This window comes from Borostomias antarcticus, assembly GCF_949987555.1.
Source record: "Borostomias antarcticus genome assembly, chromosome: 6".
NCBI lineage: Eukaryota > Metazoa > Chordata > Actinopteri > Stomiiformes > Stomiidae > Borostomias > Borostomias antarcticus.
Window position 1 is genome coordinate 8,183,344 of NC_140239.1, and position 17,552 is coordinate 8,200,895.

Below are 17,552 nucleotides of genomic sequence, written 5' to 3' on the forward strand. Positions count from 1 at the left end.
TCATCTGGCAACCCCTGTTAGTCAGCACAGTCCTGGAGTTAGCTCTGACTGCAGGGGGGTAAACTGACTCATCTGGCAACCCTTGGTAATACTCACTGCCCTTATTCTCTAGATCCCTCTATCTGTCTGTCTGCTGCTCCTTTGCCCACTCTAAAGTCCCATTAGAGATGGGGCTACATGGCCCCTAACATTTCTAACGTATCGTTAATAGGAGCTGATAATGTAACGACACATACTGTAATAAAAAATGTAATATAAAAACTAATATTGTAATAACTGGTTGATAATGTGAGAAAATATAATATATTGTTAAGGGTCTGTGTGGTAGACACTCACAGACCTGGGAACAGCAGGAAGGGAGGGAAAGACAGCTGCTCACTGCTGTTTGTTCATCACAACTGAAACTGGGACTGTTCTGTTCACATGTCCACCAGCAGATGGGGGTAGTGCTCTAATCTGCAGAGATGGAGAGAGAGAGATGGAGAGAGAGAGGGAGAGAGATGGAGAGAGATTGAGAGAGAGAGGAGAGATGGAGAGAGAGACAGAGAGAGATGGAGAGAAAAAGGAAAGAGATTGAGAGAGGGAGAAGAGAGAGATTGAGAGAGGGGAGAGAGATTGAGAGAGGAGAGAGATTGAGAAAGAAAGAGATTGAGAGAGAAAGAGAGAGAGGATAGACTGGGAGAGAGGAGAGAGAGATTGAGAGAGAGACAGATTATATTTATTTTATTTATTTAGCCTTTATTTAAACTCGAAAGACCATTGAGGCGAACCGCATTTACAATGACGTTGAGCATTAAACAATAGCAAGTTAAGAACACACATACAAAAAATAGGCATAGAAGATATATAACACAGATAAAAGAAGAGGCATAAGCAGCTCAATAAAAGCAGGTGCAAACAGAGGAAAGATGACTAGTGAGAAGGTTTTTAAAATGCCTGAAGGGCACAAGGGAGTTCAACATCAAGGAACTCTGAAGGGAGCTACAGGCAGAGGGGGCACAGACGGAGAAGGCCCACCTTCCCAGCTCAGTGAGACATTTTGTGATCTTTAAGAGAAGCCATTCACAAGAGTGGGTTCGATGAGAGCCAGAAGACCAGACCAGCATAGATTAAATGTAGTTGGGGAGTTTTCCAAGGAGGGCCTTGTAAATGAATAAAAAAAAAGTGTAAGTCAGGCCTCTGAGCAAGGATTTGGATTCAGAGTGAGCAATTCTGAAATATCCATTGTGACAGAGTGAACATCTACGAGAGGAGAACTTGTTTGCTGTCCTCTCTGTTTCTCTGTTGGTTGAAAAGATCAAATCTATTGAATACTGTTGTTAATTATTTTAAATACCCTTGGCATAGTGGAATTCTGCACTAGAAATTACACCATTGATTACACCATTGAATCAATCAATGATTGATTGATTGGTTGATTGATTGATGTGGCCAAGGAGCTACAATAAAGACACATTAATATATATTTATCAACCTAGAAGTCTTTATAGAATAGGCAATTGGCTGTAGCCAAATGTGTCAAAGAGACTTTAGACGGTGTGGTGAGAATATGATACACAGTAAATACGATACACAGTAAAGTAGCCTGTTTGGACTGTGTGTTAGTCTAGTCAGAGACGGTGATCTTATCGCTCTTGATGTGTCCAGGCCCAGACTGGTCGTGTATAAAAGCGTCGTCGCCGCTCGCGCCGTGACTGCAGTCTGCTGCTCGCCTCGTGGAGAGAGATGTCGGTGGCACCATGGATACAGCTGGTACTGCTTCTCATCTCCCTGTCCCCAAGCGGGAGCCACAGTCGATATCTGGAGGTAGGCATTTCACAGGATGTTTTTTGTTTCGTTGTTTGTTCGTTGTTTGTTTTTAGCATATACAACTTTTGAGTTATAAGCTACGCGAGTCTTCCAGGGTCTTTCCACGATGATTTTACGAACTGTTCACTTCTGCAATCAATAAATTAGTTAAAGCCTGAGTTCGAGCAAATTCTTTATTTTTCACTGACTGAACCACCTTTTCAATATTCCTTTTTTTAGGCAGATAATGAGTCTTCAGACGGAATATTCACCCTACTTAATTTGGAGCACAAAAGAGAAACAGCGGATTTTGTTTTCCGCCGACCCCTCCGTGAGTAGTAGCGCGGCTATGTAAACAATATTCAGGATATTTTCTGTTTGGGCTAAGATTGTCACTAAGCACTACGTGTGCCAACTGTGTTGGCAGGGAGATTAACATAAACAGATCTCGTGCTGAGGCTAAATACTTTTATACAATTAGGTTAATCATAATATTTTACATAGATATTCTGTCTGGTGTGTCTTTACTCAGTGTCATGCTCTCATGCAATCTTCTGTAGGCTACTATATAGTGTGTGTGTGTGTGTGTGTGTGTGTGTGTGTGTGTGTGTATGTGTGTGTGTGTGTGTGTGTGTGTGTGTGTGCGTGTGTGTGTGTGTGTGTGTGTATGGTGTGTGTATGTGTATGTGTGCGTGTGTGCATATTAACAATATGTGTATGTATGTATTTATGTATGTATGTATGTATGTATGTATGTATGTATGTATGTATGTATGTATGTATGTATGTATTAACAATGTGTGTGTGTGTGTACGCGTGCATGCGTGCATGTGTTTGTATGTGTGCGTGCGTTTGTGTGTGTGTGTGTGTAGGATGTCTGGACATGCTGGCCACCGAGGGCCAGTTCAGGTTCTGGGCCTCGCAGCCCCAGCAGGCCTGCACCACCTTCCTCATCTCTGACCCCAGTGAGGTCATCAGCCTGGAGCTCTCAGACGTCAACATCGACTGCAGCGCAGGAGACTTCATCAAGGTGAACACACACACACACACACACACAAACACACACACACACACACACACAGAGGAAAGGAGGAGGAGAGGAGGAGGAGAGGGGTGGTTGAGTGGAGAGAAGAGAGGAGGAGGAGGAGAGGAGGAAGAGAGGAGGAAGAGAGGGGAGGAGAAAAGTGGAGAGGAGATGAGAGATAAGGAGAGGAGGAGAGGGGAGGAGAGAGTGGAGGGGTGGAAAGGATAAGAGCGGAGGTGTGGGTGTAAAGCCAGGCCAAGCTCTATATCTGTGACACAGTAACTAGTGGCAGGGATGGCAGAGAGTGCGTGTGTGTGCGGTATGTGTGTGTGTGTGTGTCTGTGTGTGTGTGTGTGTGTGTGTTTGTGTGCGCGCGCGCGTGTGTGTGTGTGTTTGTTCGACAGAGTGTTGACAGGGACATGGATGGTAAATATTATCACCTCATAATTGTCCTGTCTGTCCTGGGCTCTGCTCCTGCTGTGTTCTGCTACCGGCCTGGATGAGGGGGTGGGGGGGGGTGGTTGGGTGAGGGCAAAAGAAGTCTCAGCTCCCTCCAACTGGAATGCTCTGAAAAAACCCTCAAACTGGATAAACCCATCTCCATTTCCACCTTTAAAGATGCCATCTCAGACATTCTCACTGATTCTTGCAACTGTTTTTCCTCCAGGTAACATTCATGTGTCCTGTACTGGTAGTATCAGGTTTACACCACAGCGTGGCACTGTGGGACTTGGGCTGTGAATGATTAGAACGTGTTAAGAGAAGGAGAATAAAGTTATTGGGATGGTACAGCATGTTGTTGTCTTGAGTATGAGAAAGTACAGTTACAGTTACTTTCACAAGAAAGTGGAAATATTAAACAATAACATATTTTTAAAAACTATGATTTGAAAGTCTGGCCCCCAACAGTGTCTGCTGAGAAAAATTCTGGCCCTTGGACAAATGTAGTTGATGACCCCTGCCATAAAGGATAGGGATCCAGCATGCCTGAGAGGGGCCAGTTCGACCACTTTGTAGACGTTTGGTGAATAGAGGTGCGCTTCTCATGGCTAAAAAAAACAAGAGGCTAATCCCCTTTAGCTAATGAGCTAAGTTACTTCCCAATATGGAGCCTTAAGTGCCATTTACGCCACCGGGACAATTCAACTTTGAACCCAGCTCATGGCCCACATGAATCAGTCGTTTTGAACACTTTAGGACAGCATCAGGTCTGGCAGAAAAAGGCAAGGCATATCAGGTAAACTCTCTGATATACATAATGGGAGACAAGGCTGTCGATATATTGAGTTCCCTGACACTAACACCAGTGCAGCTAAAGGATTATGAGGCTGTTAAAAGGGCTTTTGATAACCACTTTGTCGGAGTACAATGTTATATACGAATGGGCAAAGTTTAACAAAAGAAGCCAAGAAGCTGGAGAGAGTGCAGAACACTTTATTACTGATGCACAAAGTAGCAGAACTTCGGGGAGTTACGTGAGGAAATTATCCGAGATAGGATTGTAGTGGGCATATGCAATGCTTATTTATCAGTGAGGCTACAGTTAAACCCCAAATTGGATTTAGCCACAGCAATCGCACAAGTGAGGCAACATGAGGAAGTTAAAAAGCAGCAAACTGTGTTGTGCTCAGCTGAGTCCCCTGCCCACGTGGAAGCAGTTGCATATAATAAAACGAGCTACAAGCCAAAAACAGCTCAACGTCACGCTCAAGCTCCCCATCAGTCATCTGCAGCTAGTGACAAGCCCTGTGAAAAATGTGGTAAAACCCCAAGACATTCATGGAGTGCCCAGCAAAAGATGTTGAATGCCGAAAATGCCATAAGAACGGACATTTTGCGGTTGTATGCAGTTCAGAGCAAACCCTTAATTCAGTTGAGACAGAGTCAGACACAGTATAATTGGGCAGAGTAGCAGAGCAGAATCCCCAGATAAGGTCCATGTGGAAAGAAAATCTGACTATTAATGGGGGGCCTCTATGTTTCAAGAAAGACACTGGGGCGGGGGTAACTGCGTTACCTGGGTCTGAATACACGCATGACAGATATGGCCCACTGTCACCCCCTAGCAAGCCCTTGTTTGGCCCTAATAATGTGCCAATAGACGTGATAGGACAAGTGGATGTTGTACTGCACAGGGGAGACAGGAAGATTGAAGAAGTAGTTTTTGTCGTCAGAGACCTAGCCACACCGTTGTTGGGCCTCCCTGCAATCATCACATTACACATGATCCCCCAGCTTCATAGCATTGAGGATGCCGAGATACAGTTCCACTCAACCTACCAAGAGATGTTTTCAGGGTTGGGCCAGCTACAAGGGGAATATAAAATCAAACTGAAAGAGTCAGCACTCTGCTCTCTCCGTCGCTCGATGCGTAGCTATCCCTCTCTGGAGCAGAGTCATGGAGGAGCTAGATCGGATGGAGGAGATGGGGATCATAGCCCGTGTAGAGGAACCTAGAGAATGGTGTGCGAGTATGGTTCCCATTGTCAAACCATCAGGAAAAATATGCATCTGTGTGGACTTGACACATCTCAATGACAGTGTGGAAAGAGAGCTGCTGATCCTGCCTGCTGTGGATGAAAGACTGGAAGGAGCTACAGTCTTCACAAAACTTGATGCAACTTCGGGCTTCTGGCAGGTGCCGTTACACAAAGACTCAAGGCTGCTCATAACTTTCATCACTCCAGAAGGAAAGTACTACTTCAAAAGACTGCCTTTTGGAATCGCGTCAGCCCCAGAGCACTTCCAGAGGAGGATTTCTCAGCTCGTTGAGGGAATGGATGGAGTGCTCTGCCATGTTGATGACATCCTTGTGACAGGAAGAGACCAAGCAGAACATGACGACAGGCTGCACAGAGTCCTAACAAAATTCAGAGAGGCGGGGCTTACTCAGAATGACAAGTGTTAGTTTACCATGAAAGAAACCAAGTTCCTCAAGCACGTTGTCAATGCACAAGGCATCAAGGCGGATCCCAACAAAATCAAAGCAATTCGGGACATGCCGGAACCAAAGGATGTGGCAGATGTCTGTCGCTTAATGGTCACGGTCAACTTTGTGGGGACATTCTCCCCACACCTCCCTGAACTGACAAAACCGCTCCGGGATCTGCAAAGGAATGACACCTGCTGGATGTGGGAAGCACCCCAAAGAAAAGCTTTCCTGGAGACAAAGAAAGAACTCAGCTCAGACACTGTGTTGGCTCAGTACAGCCCTACACGGGAGACAGTAGTGTCAGCAGACGCCTCTTCCTATGGACTTGGAGGAGTCTTGATGTAGAGCATCAGCCAGATGGCTCGTGGAAACCGGTTGTCTTCATCTCAAGGAGTCTGACCACAACAGAATAAAGATATGCGCACATCGAAAAAGAAGCCCTCGCTGGGCTTGTGAGGACCCCTGTGGATGCTTGAGATGCCTGGGTACGCACAGATCACAAACGCCTCATCACCCTCCTGAAGTTGAGAGCGTTGGATGATCTGCCCCCCAGGATACTCAGATTCAGACTGCGGCTGCTCCGGTTCAATTTCCAATCTATCCACGTGCCAGGCAAAAAAACGAATAACGGCCGACACTCTGTCGAGAGCACCCCTACCAGCGACACTCACAAAGGACGAGGCGGAACTGGAGGAAGAATGCAAGGCATACATAGACAGTGTGATAGCCCACCTGCCAGCGACAACCACTAAACTGGAACAAGTCAAAGAGGCTCAAAACAGTGATGACACATGCAGATGCCTCAGAGGCCTCATCACAAAGGGGTGGCCTAGTCACAGGAGAGAAGTCCACAAACCCTTACTTCCCTAGGTCACACTTTACAATAAGGGTCACAAAAAACATTAGTTAACTGTTAACTAATGCTTATTTAGGGTTAGGTTATGTTACTAATGTTAATTAATACCTTAGTTAAAGCAATACATAGCGTTTACATTAAAGGACAATGCTAGTTTTTGACAACCTGGACCTTATTTACGACATATTATAAGACGTTTGACTCACCGAGATCACTTTGGTGTAGTTCGGAGGCATGTAGAAGAAATTTAAAATCCAGCGCGAGCCAGTATATCCATGTAATGGCGGTGGTCGGGGCACTTAGAATGCAGTTTCTAAAAATCTATTTTCTGCCGCGAAACGGTTGTTTTCATCAATCTGTCTTGATGAATCGCTAGTTGTGCTTACATAGAGCATATAGGCCTGTTGTGGTTTTTCACACTAACAACGCCCCGTAGCTGTGGTGAAATCCCCTGTAACCCACTGCCTCTCGTGGTCAATTGCTTAATTCCAAGGGTGTTAAATTCAAAAGTTATATGAAGTAACATGTTCTGTGTGATTTATAAATATTGAATATAACCCTTAGCTTAAAGGGGGAGATGTAATGGTAGTGTCAGGTTTATGCCACAGTGTGGCGCTGTGGGACTCGGGGGGTGAATGATTAGAACTTGTTAAGAGAAGGAAAATAAAGTTATTGTGATGGTACAGCATGTTTTTCTCTTGAGTATGAGAATGTATAGAGCCACAATACATGTCCTCTCCCCACATTCCCCATTACCGTCCGTTATTTCCTTGTTTGTGTTTTTGTGTGCTTTTGTTTGGTTGTTATTATTGTTGTATTTTTGTTGATGTTTGGATGCTATTGTTGATGTATTTTTGCACAACCTGTTTTTATCCTCTAGCAATAATGGAAGTATGTCTACGCAGTATGCCTATGCAGACGACCTCGCGCTGGTGTACTCCGCTGGAGACTGGCAGGCCGTGGGGGAGACCCTGAGCCAGGACATGCAGACGCTTGCGGCTTACCTTCGGAAATGGAGATTGAAGCTCAGCGAGGCAAAGATGGCATCGGCAGCCTTCCACCTTAACAACAAAGAAGCTAAACGTGATCTCTGAATACACATCGTTGGAACACTCCTGCCATGCTGCTCCGAACCAACCTATCTTGGCGTGACATTGGACAGGTCGCTCACGTTCCGCCGACACCTCGAGTCACTGCGCAAGAAGTTAACAGCTTGTGTGGCATTGATGAGGCGACTGGTCCGATCAGGCTGGGGCGCCGGTGCAAAAACATTGCGTAGGGCAGTCCTAACCCTGGTGTACTCGACCAGTGAATATTGCGCACCGGTGTGGTGCCACAACGTTCACACCCGCCTCATCGATCTGCCTATCTACCTCGAAGTCAGCATGTTAACTCTTCGCTTCCTTGGCAGGTGTTTGATGGCTGGGTCCTGAAAGGCCCAGCACTCAGGACCACCTCCTGCCTGTCCACCAGCGCTACTCAGACTACTGCAGCTCCAGGCCAGCAGGGGGTGCCGTCCACTCCTCCCAGAATGTGGCCATGCTCTTCTTCCGTGTCCACAGCCCGGACACAGGCTTCACCCTCACTGTCAGGAAGCTACACAACCCCTTCCGTGAGTGTATCCTTATTTGTGCGAGTGTGTGGGTGTGTCGGGGGGGGAGGGGGGGGGGGGGGTGTCTGTTTGTGTGTGTGTGTGTGAGAGAGAGTGACACACACACACATTACAGTCATTTTACATTACAGTCATTTAGCAGACGCTTTTATCCAAAGCGACTAACAATAATTGCATTTAACGTAGGAAGAGCCAATGTACTACTACTTGCCAGAACTCACAAGTGCATCTTCTTTCTAAAACAAGTGACTAAGAGCATAATCTAGTGCTGAAGGCAAAGTGCAAGAATCACAATCTAAAGTACAGTGCAATATAATATAATACAATAAGTGCTTAGGTGGGAGGATTGTTGTAGTACTTCTTGAAGAGATGAGTTTTGAGCCTGCGACGAAAGATGGGCAGCGACTCTGCTGTCCTGACATCAGTGGGCAGCTCATTCCACCACTGCGGGGCCAGGGCAGAGAAGAGCCATGACCTTGTCGATCGACCGCAGGAGCCTCGGAGTGACGGGGCAACCAGTCGCCCTGAGGTAGCAGAGCGTAGCGGTCGGGAGGGGGTGTAGGGTTTGACCATGGCCTGGAGGTAGGAGGGGGCTGTTCCTTTCATTGCCCTGTAGGTTAGCTCCAGAGTTTTAAACTGGATGCGAGCCGCTACAGGGAGCCAGTGTAGGGAACGGAGGAGGGAAGTTGTGTGGGAGAATTTGGGGTGGTTGAACACCAGGCGAGCAGCAGCTTTCTGGACAAGTTCCAGAGGTTTAATGGCTGACGCCGGTGCCCCTGCGAGGAGGGAGTTGCAGTAGTCCAGGCGGGAGATGACCAGGGCCTGGATGAGTACCTGCGCCGTTTAATTAGTGAGGAAAGGGCGAATCCTCCTGTTGTTGTATAGCATGAATCTGCAGGAACGTGTGACGGATGTGACATGTGAGGAAAATGACAGTTGGTCATCCAGGGTCACACCCAGATTCCTCGCAGTCCGAGTCGGGGTCACCACTGTGTCTTCAATGGTGATGGCCAGGTCCCGGTGCGGACTGCCCTTCCCCGGGAGGAACAGCAGCTCAGTCTTGTCCAGATTGAGCTTGAGGTGATGTGTCGTCATCCACTCCGAAACACACAGAAATGCTCAATTAGCTGCCGGGGCAACAGACCTACCCTTGTGTGTCTGATTCGTCATGTCTGCTCTGCCTAGCTGTGTGTGTGTGTGTTTACACTGTATGTGTGCCGTGTGATAATTGAGATATACAGTAATATGAGACCTGTTTTCCCTGTGTGTGTGTGTGTGTGTGTGTGTGTGTCTGTGTGTGTGCCTGCAGCCTGCAACATAATTTCCCAGAGTCCAGAGGGCAGCTTCACCATGGTGCTGCCTCACCAGAACCAGAACTGCAGCTTCTCCATCATCTACCCTGTAGAGATCCATCTGACAGAGCTGAGCTTGGGACAGGCCCGCAGTAATCAACTCAGCCCGCAGGTCTCACACACACACACATACACGCACACGCACACACACACACACACATACACGCACGCACACACATGCACAGATACACACTCACACACACACACACACACATCTACGCACATATAAACACACATACTGTATGCATGCAGAGACACACACATACACATGCAGACAAATACACAGGGGTGTACACACCATGCACGTAGGGGCGGCTGTAGAGCTGGGGCCTCATTTATCATTGAGGTACGCCATATTTTACACGGTCTTTTTCGCGATTTCAGGCGTACGCCATTTCCCCCCCCCACATTGCGATCTATCAAGCCGAAAGGGCGAAAATTTAGTCGCCTTTCTACGCGCTTTTGTAGGACACCTCTCAACTTGTCCTACCGATTTACACGGTTTTCTACACCCTTTTTGAACACAGGGGGAACTGGCGACGCAGGTGGTGCGTCGGTGAATTACAATGTTTGATGGAGAGAATAAGAGCGACAGTTCATGAACGCACAATCATGTAGGCTAATAGCCCAATTCAGCACCAACATATATCGCAATGCAAGATTAGACGTGTCCTCTAACCGGCTCATTAATGGTCCGATATGGATTTGTTCCCCAAACTGAACCTATGCGCTGTCCCAAACCTTTCCGCGCTATATGTCACACACTTAATGCAGGCACTCCATCAAACGCCAATAATTGACCAATTAGATTGTCATTAATATGTGATCATGTGGAGCTGTTTGCTGTTTGGTAAGCATATAAATGACAGTCCTCCTGTGCGTAATGCGAGCCTAAATGAATCCGGCGCTACTCGGCCTACTGGCCGAGATAGAACTCCAAAGAGGTGACGGCGATGGCGACTGCACCCACATAAGGGCACCATCAGTGAATGAATACGTCTATGTGAATCGCTAAAATGTGCACACTATAAATACCCAAATCATATGTGACGCCGACATGCTCATCACAAGTGTAGTGGCACGGTGGCCTGGCTCCACGCATGACTCATTCATCCTGGCGCACAGCAGGGTAGGGGCTAGACTGGAGGCAGGCGCTGCGCGTGACGGCTGGCTTGTTGGTGTGTGCATAGCCAAGATACATATTCTTTGTCTTATTTACTTTAATCTTTATTAGCATTTTCCATCCATACAACGACAATACAATAAAACATAAAAACTTACAATAACAGCTTATGGGTACTTCCATCCATGCAGCTTTTTTTTCTTACTCAAATATGACAAATTTAATATTAGTGGTATCATCACACTTCCTTCTATAATCCATCCATTTTTCCCATCTCCCTTCAAACTTTCCTTCCTGCATCCTCAATGCATAAATAAATCTCATAAATCTCCTCCACAACACCCACCACTGCTCCTTGGTTGGGGGTTCCACCTTATACCAAGCCCTCATTATTGTCTTTTTACTAGCAACCAATAGTACTTTCACTAGGTATCTGTCCCCTCCTTGTACATCATTCTGTTATGTTTGCCAAGATGTATATTCAAAGCTGATAAGAATGAGAACCAGTCAAGACCCCACCACAAAATGAGGACCCAAGCCCTCAGCCCCCTCCCCGTCATGAGGTTTACCAGCGGGGCCAAAGGGCCCACACTGAGGTCATGCGCCAGCTATGAAGACACAAACAAGTAAGGTTCACATTTCTACCATTTTATTGTCTGTTGGTGGGTGACTGTGTGAGTGACTGTGTGAGGTCCTTGAGTGTGGTAGTGAGTGACTGTGTGAGGTCCGTGAGTGTGGTAGTGAGTGACAGTGTGAGGTCCGTGACAGCATGTGTGAGGGAATAATGTGCAGTGAGGATGTCCTGTTGGCTCTGGTGGTGTAGTGTGGTGACCTCCACCAACTGCTGCACAACTGCCCCACAACTGCCCCAATCCCTTCTGCCATTTCCCTCTGGGCCTCTAGGGTCATGAGCCTCCAGCACAGCGTCTGATAGGAAGCCCAGCCCTCAGGGACCCTTGAGGCAGGGACGCTGGCAGCCGGAGGTGGAGGCGTGGGCGGTGGAGACGGAGACGGAGGCGCTGGAGATGGCACTGGAGGTGGAGGCCGGCGCGCTGGAGGTGGAGGCACTGGAGGTCGTGGCGCTGGATGTAGAGGCTGCAACCAGCGGGGGCACGACCGTCAGGTCAAGGACCACTGCAGACTCCCCCTCCTCTGAGTCCCACCCCACGTCAGAGTCTGGAAAACAATTTCAGTCATTTTCTTTGAGTTTGTCTGTTAACTTGATTATGCATTAAACATTTTATTGTGTAGCCATATTCAATTGATATGTTTTTCTGTTGGCAGCCAAATAAATGCTTAAGTGTGATTTACCGGGTGATTTAGATGAGAGTCTTAATTTCCCAGAGGGGAAAATGTTTAATGTGGTCTAACATTATGAAGTGGTCATCTGTGTTATCGTTCCCTGTTTTTGGTCCTAAATCAATCATAGCCTACCACAGAATGTGTGGAATGTTTGCTTTCCTCACAGCCACATAATACAGCATGTCCGTGTAGCCTACGCCAAATACAGGATGCACAAAACGTACAGTAGGCTACCTAAACTGTAGGAGCAATCAGACAAATGTAGGCTCGTACAAATAGCTTACCTTCCGAAGATGATTTTCTTTCCTCGCGTGGACCTCACCAACAAGCACATGCACCTCCGTCTCCGAAAAGTTTCTCTTCTTTCCGCGTTTTTCCATAAACGTATTTGTCTGTCCTATGCTCCACGCTATATTATGTCGGTTCCTTCCGGGGTATCCACGTTGTGCGCTGTCATAGTTTTGACCATATATGGTTGAATTTGGGCGTGGAGAGGGCGGAACACGGGGCGCGTGCGCGTACGCTCTCTCCTCCGCCACCGTCGGATTTTTCGTGGAGGAAATGGCGTACGACATTTTTGATAGATCCGAAAAGTGTGTAAATATTCTCGTCGTACGCTACATTTCGCATTTTCCGCGTTTTCGTCGTACGCCCTCTTTTACACCAGAATTTACACGCTCTTTGATAAATGAGGCCCCTGGTCGTTCGATGACTGCATTGTTGACGAATCCCGGCTCTTCCTGTCCACATGTCGAGGTATCCTTGGACAAGACACTGAACCCCGAATTGCTCCCAATAAGCAGGCGAGCACCTTGCATGGCAGCTGCTGCCATTGGTGTGTGGATGTGTGTGTGTGAATGCGTGAATGTTGTAAATTGTAAAGCACTTTGGATAAAAGTGCTATATACTGTAAGTGCAGTCCATTTACCATTTACCAAATACACATATGCATGCAGAGACACACACACACACACACGCATCCAGCCTGTCCTACAGTGTACTGCGTTGTCTGTCCTCAGAGACAGCCATGGTCAGGCTGTGCTGGCGCGGAGGACTACGTGGAGCTGCTGGGGGGAAATGGTGTGGACACCTCCAAGATGATCCCTGTAGCAGACCTCTGCTTCTCCCCCTCTGGCCTGAGTGAGTTTAACACACACACACACACACACAACCTGTAGCAGACCTCTGCTTCTCCCCCTCTGGCCTGGGTGAGTTTAACACACACACACACACACACACACACACAAACACACACACACACACACACACACACAAGCAATAAACCACTAACTATATCAGGTTCCATCGCAATAACATGCAGTTTCTCAAAGGTACTTTTTATATATTTTACGCTTTGGTTAATTTACAGTGAACTACACATCCGGGTACTCTGACACATTTTGAGCACGTCACTGGAGAGTGCAGCTCACCTGAGCGCTATGTTGGTGTGCTTCATAATAATATTTATGTCAATTGCTCTTGAATTAGAGCACATTGCTAGATTCTGTAGGCTGAGAGTAATCCAGTGATGCCCACCTCTTGAAATTAGGTCGAATTTACTGACCAGTAAAACCGTTTTGATCGCTAGCATTGTTAGCATAAGTGAACAGAGTAGAACATGGTGAAAACTAGAAAGTACATTTCCTGGAGAAAATGTGAGGTGGGCTAGCTGCTACGGCTGTATGTAACAGCTACTGCTAGAACTACTACGGACCGGGCAATCTCCAGGCACCCACCCGCGAAGACCGTGCGTCTCTAGCCCACTCAGGGGCTGAATTGTGGGGTCCGTGGCGTGGACAGTGGCGTGGTGGTGAGACTCCGCCCCCTCAGGTCAGAGCCGGTCAGGGACAGTATACCCCTCTCCAGGCCACCTACCTGACTCCACCGGTGAAGACCGTGTGTCTCTAGCTCCCTCAGGGGCTGAAAAGTGGGTTTTGTGGCGTGAATATTGGCGTGGTGGCGAGGCTCCGCCCCTTTTGGTCATAGCCAAGCAGGAACGGTGTATTCCTCTCTGAGCTACCCACCGGCCCTCACCAGTGAAGATCATGTGTCTCTATTCCGCTTTGGCTGAGTTCTGTGCTACCACATTAGTTATAAAAGGGTGTGTGTAGCTTAAACACTGTAGGCATGGCGACAAGTTAGAAAAAGGGTAAAAATGCAAAATTAGCAGCTCAAAAGTAAGTGCGGCACCATATGTTTCAATGGGGAGCGCAGTTGCCGAACAAATCGTCATACCTCAAAAACGGTAAGTCACACAGCTTAGATACTTACATTGTACGAATCACAGTTGTGTGAACGTTTTGATGTATAATATGTGTATGAGCTGTTAAAACTGTAGGCATGGCGACAAGTTAGAAAAAGGGTAAAAAGTGAAGCATCACGGCTAAAGGACATTTTGGTAACGCTTTATAATACAGCCTGTGTTTTACCCGTGTCTTACCAGTGTCTTAAGGCCAATTTATACCTCATCGTATGACACTTTTGAAAGTGTCGACAGACAGAAATGATGTCACTGTCACTGTCAACACTTTTTTGTGTCGGACAAGGGTGTCTTGCACCCACCAAACTTTCTAATGTCGCAGACGCCGTCACTTTCGTCGCACAGCTGTGATTGGATAGCTAGACAGAAGGCACGTTCATTGCCATGGATATGCTTTGGCTTCCTTAGTTAGCGAACATCCTAAAATAACAAAAGTGCATTTCCTCGCCCATCTCTCGCATCTGTTGAACAAGCAGGTACTCCCCTTGAATTTCTCTTGTTCTGTTGAGTGGACAAACCGACCACCTTCTCTTTCTTTCCCCCCCCTCTCTCAACAAAATCAAATATAAAATCTCTTCTTCCTCTATAATCTTGTCTATTTCATCCACCGGCACCGGTCCAGCGGCCATCATTCATGCAATGTAAACAATGTAACCGCCCGAGTTTTATGTTGTCATAGAGACAATCAGCCACACGTCTGCAAATTACCATGGAGGTGATCAGACACTTCGCTGAAGTATAAATGCTTAATGTCGGTGTTGTGTCTTACGGGGTACTTACCCGGTACTTACGGGGTAATTACCCAGGACTTGCAGGTAAGTATGGGGTACTTACCGGTACTTACTCGGTACTTATCCAGAACTTACAGGTGTCTTACACTGTCTTACCAGTATCTTACCCATGTCTTACCAGTGTCTTACGGGGTACTTACTGGGTACTTACAGGTAAGTATGGGGTACTTAACCGGTACTTACCCGTACTTACGGGGTACTTACCGGTACTTACCCAGTACTTACACGTAAGTACATGGTACTTACCAGTACTTACCCTGTACGTACCGGTACTTACCCGGTACCTACCTGGTACTTACGGAATACGGAATATTACAGATAGGTACAGGTACAGCAAGGGAGCTTAGGTGTTTGTACTTACAGGTAAGTACGGGGTACTTACAGGTACTTACCCGGTACTTACCCTGTAAATCCCGTCTGAATAAGCTTGGTTTGACTAACGTTAGCAAACCAGCTATCCATCTAATACTTGTTTACAATGGTAGGATGGACAATAGAATGCAACAAATCTGACCTAATTTGCAAGACAGAACAAGACAGGTTAATCTATTGACATAGCCAGAAAGCACATCGGATATTTCTGTGTAGCAGGGACACAGGGTGTGTGCATCATGGGAACTGTAGTCAGTTTACACCCAGCGTACCAAAAACCGTAAAACGTTTTATTCTATCTTAAACTGCACAAACATTATCAGAATCGATAAACAATGACTCTATGTAAGTGCCTTAGAAACTATGTGAATAATGATGCAATGCAGCCAGAAATATAATTTTTTATAAAAAATTGCAATGCAATTTAATACAACCGTACCACTAGAAGGCGCTTCATCACTTTTGCCACTAGAGGGCGCTTCGTCACAATTCTGCTATATATTTCTGTCTGTCTCTGTCTGTCTGTTTACGTTTGTTTGTTTGTTTGTTTGTTTGTTTGTTTGTCTGTCTGTCTGTCTGTCTGTCTGTCTGTCTGTCTGTCTGTCTGTCTGTCTGTATGCCTGTCTGTCTGTCTGTCTGTCTGTCTGTCTGTCTGTCTGTCTGCCCTGCAGCCCAGATAAAGATCGGCTGTGATAACTCGGTGGTCCGGCTGGTCTCCAGCGGCAATTACGTCAACCGCGTGTCCTTCCAGTACCGCCTGCTGCAGCGCCATGAGCTGCCCGAGCGCCACGAGAACAGCGTGGACGACTACTGCTCCGTGGAGTGACCCCCCCAGTCATAGAGCCGGAACACCGACACCGGAGGGGGCGCTGTGGGGCTGACAACCTGTATCATGGCTGAACGCATAATAGACGAGCAGAGGCACTTGTTGAAATGGCTCAGTTTCACGTTTTAGCCATGCTTTAATGTAGAATAGACACGTTTTTAAACGTGAAACAGACCCTTTACTTAAACATGTGCCAGTTGCCCACATAACACGCATGCGTGGAGGCACTCTCGCTGCTCGCAGGCGCACAGGGGTATTGCGATATGGGGAGCATGCCCACTAAGCGCTGTCCGAGTAGCTCCACTCCTGGGTCCAGTTTCCATAAATTAGCCTGATCCCTGTGTCCACGTCTATCCCCTGTGTTGATGTGGATGGTCCTTGTGTACACTTTGAATAGCTAGATAGCTAGCTAGTATCCTAGCATTAGCTAGCGTTAGAATACGATGTTAGCTAGCTAGCTATTGCGAACAGTAGCTAACGCTAGCTAATAAAAACAGTAAGAATGTGAGCTAGTTCGCAAGCTAGTAGTGTTTTTTGCTTGTAAAACAGTGTCGTTTGCTAGTTTTGCACTCGGTGTTGTCTCACTTAAGTTGATTGACACACCCAATCCACCCTCAAAAGCGCGTGCAAATTTATACCCCTCTTCTATCATGTGTTCCAAGGTGAACAACCAACCACAAAACTCTGATTGTATCACGTGTTCCAAGGTGAACATCCAACCAAAAACTCTGATTTCGGCTTCTATTTCACATTTTGAAAATCGTGTGTATTCTACGTTTAAGCTTGGCTAAAATGTGAAACTGAGCCATTTCAACAAATGCCTCTACTCGTCTATTACACGTTTAGCCGTGATACCGGGCCGGGGTCTGTGTCACCTGGTCTTGCCCTCAGAACCCCCAGTTGTCCTCTGCAGTGTTCCGTGTTCCGCATTCTAAATTCCATGTTGTATCTCCAACTCACCTTCCACACTGGGGATTCAAGCTGTCAACCTGTTTGTAAAGACAACTGCTGTACTCAGACCCTGTGTAACCGTCGCTATTTGCCTGTCCGGCATACAGAACACACATGTATACCCTGTTCTGTATTTGCCCAATGTCATATTTTATCTAACAGCATTGACTTTGAATCAATATTTATTTTGTTCTTATTTCATGAAGTCATTGGTTCTTGATAATAATGGTTTGTGAAACGAGCCGATGTCTTTGACCTGTGTTTGCGTGTTGAAAATAAATCTGATGCATGATGAAGCACTTCAATCTGCCGCTCATTTCATCCCCAAACATTTTTCCCTCGAGACACATTCACTGAGAGTTT

General features: G+C 46.8%; 1 pseudogene across 1 annotated transcript; it reads left to right on the forward strand.

Moving 5' to 3' along the window:
* The first annotated feature begins 1,725 nt into the window (after window positions 1–1,725).
* Window positions 1,726–16,238, forward strand: LOC311310378 (corticotropin-releasing factor-binding protein-like; annotated as a pseudogene). Its single transcript has 7 exons — window positions 1,726–1,806; window positions 2,032–2,119; window positions 2,661–2,818; window positions 8,012–8,212; window positions 9,522–9,676; window positions 13,009–13,129; window positions 16,084–16,238. The product of its transcript is annotated as a corticotropin-releasing factor-binding protein-like (transcript).
* The last annotated feature ends 1,314 nt before the right edge of the window (window positions 16,239–17,552 follow it).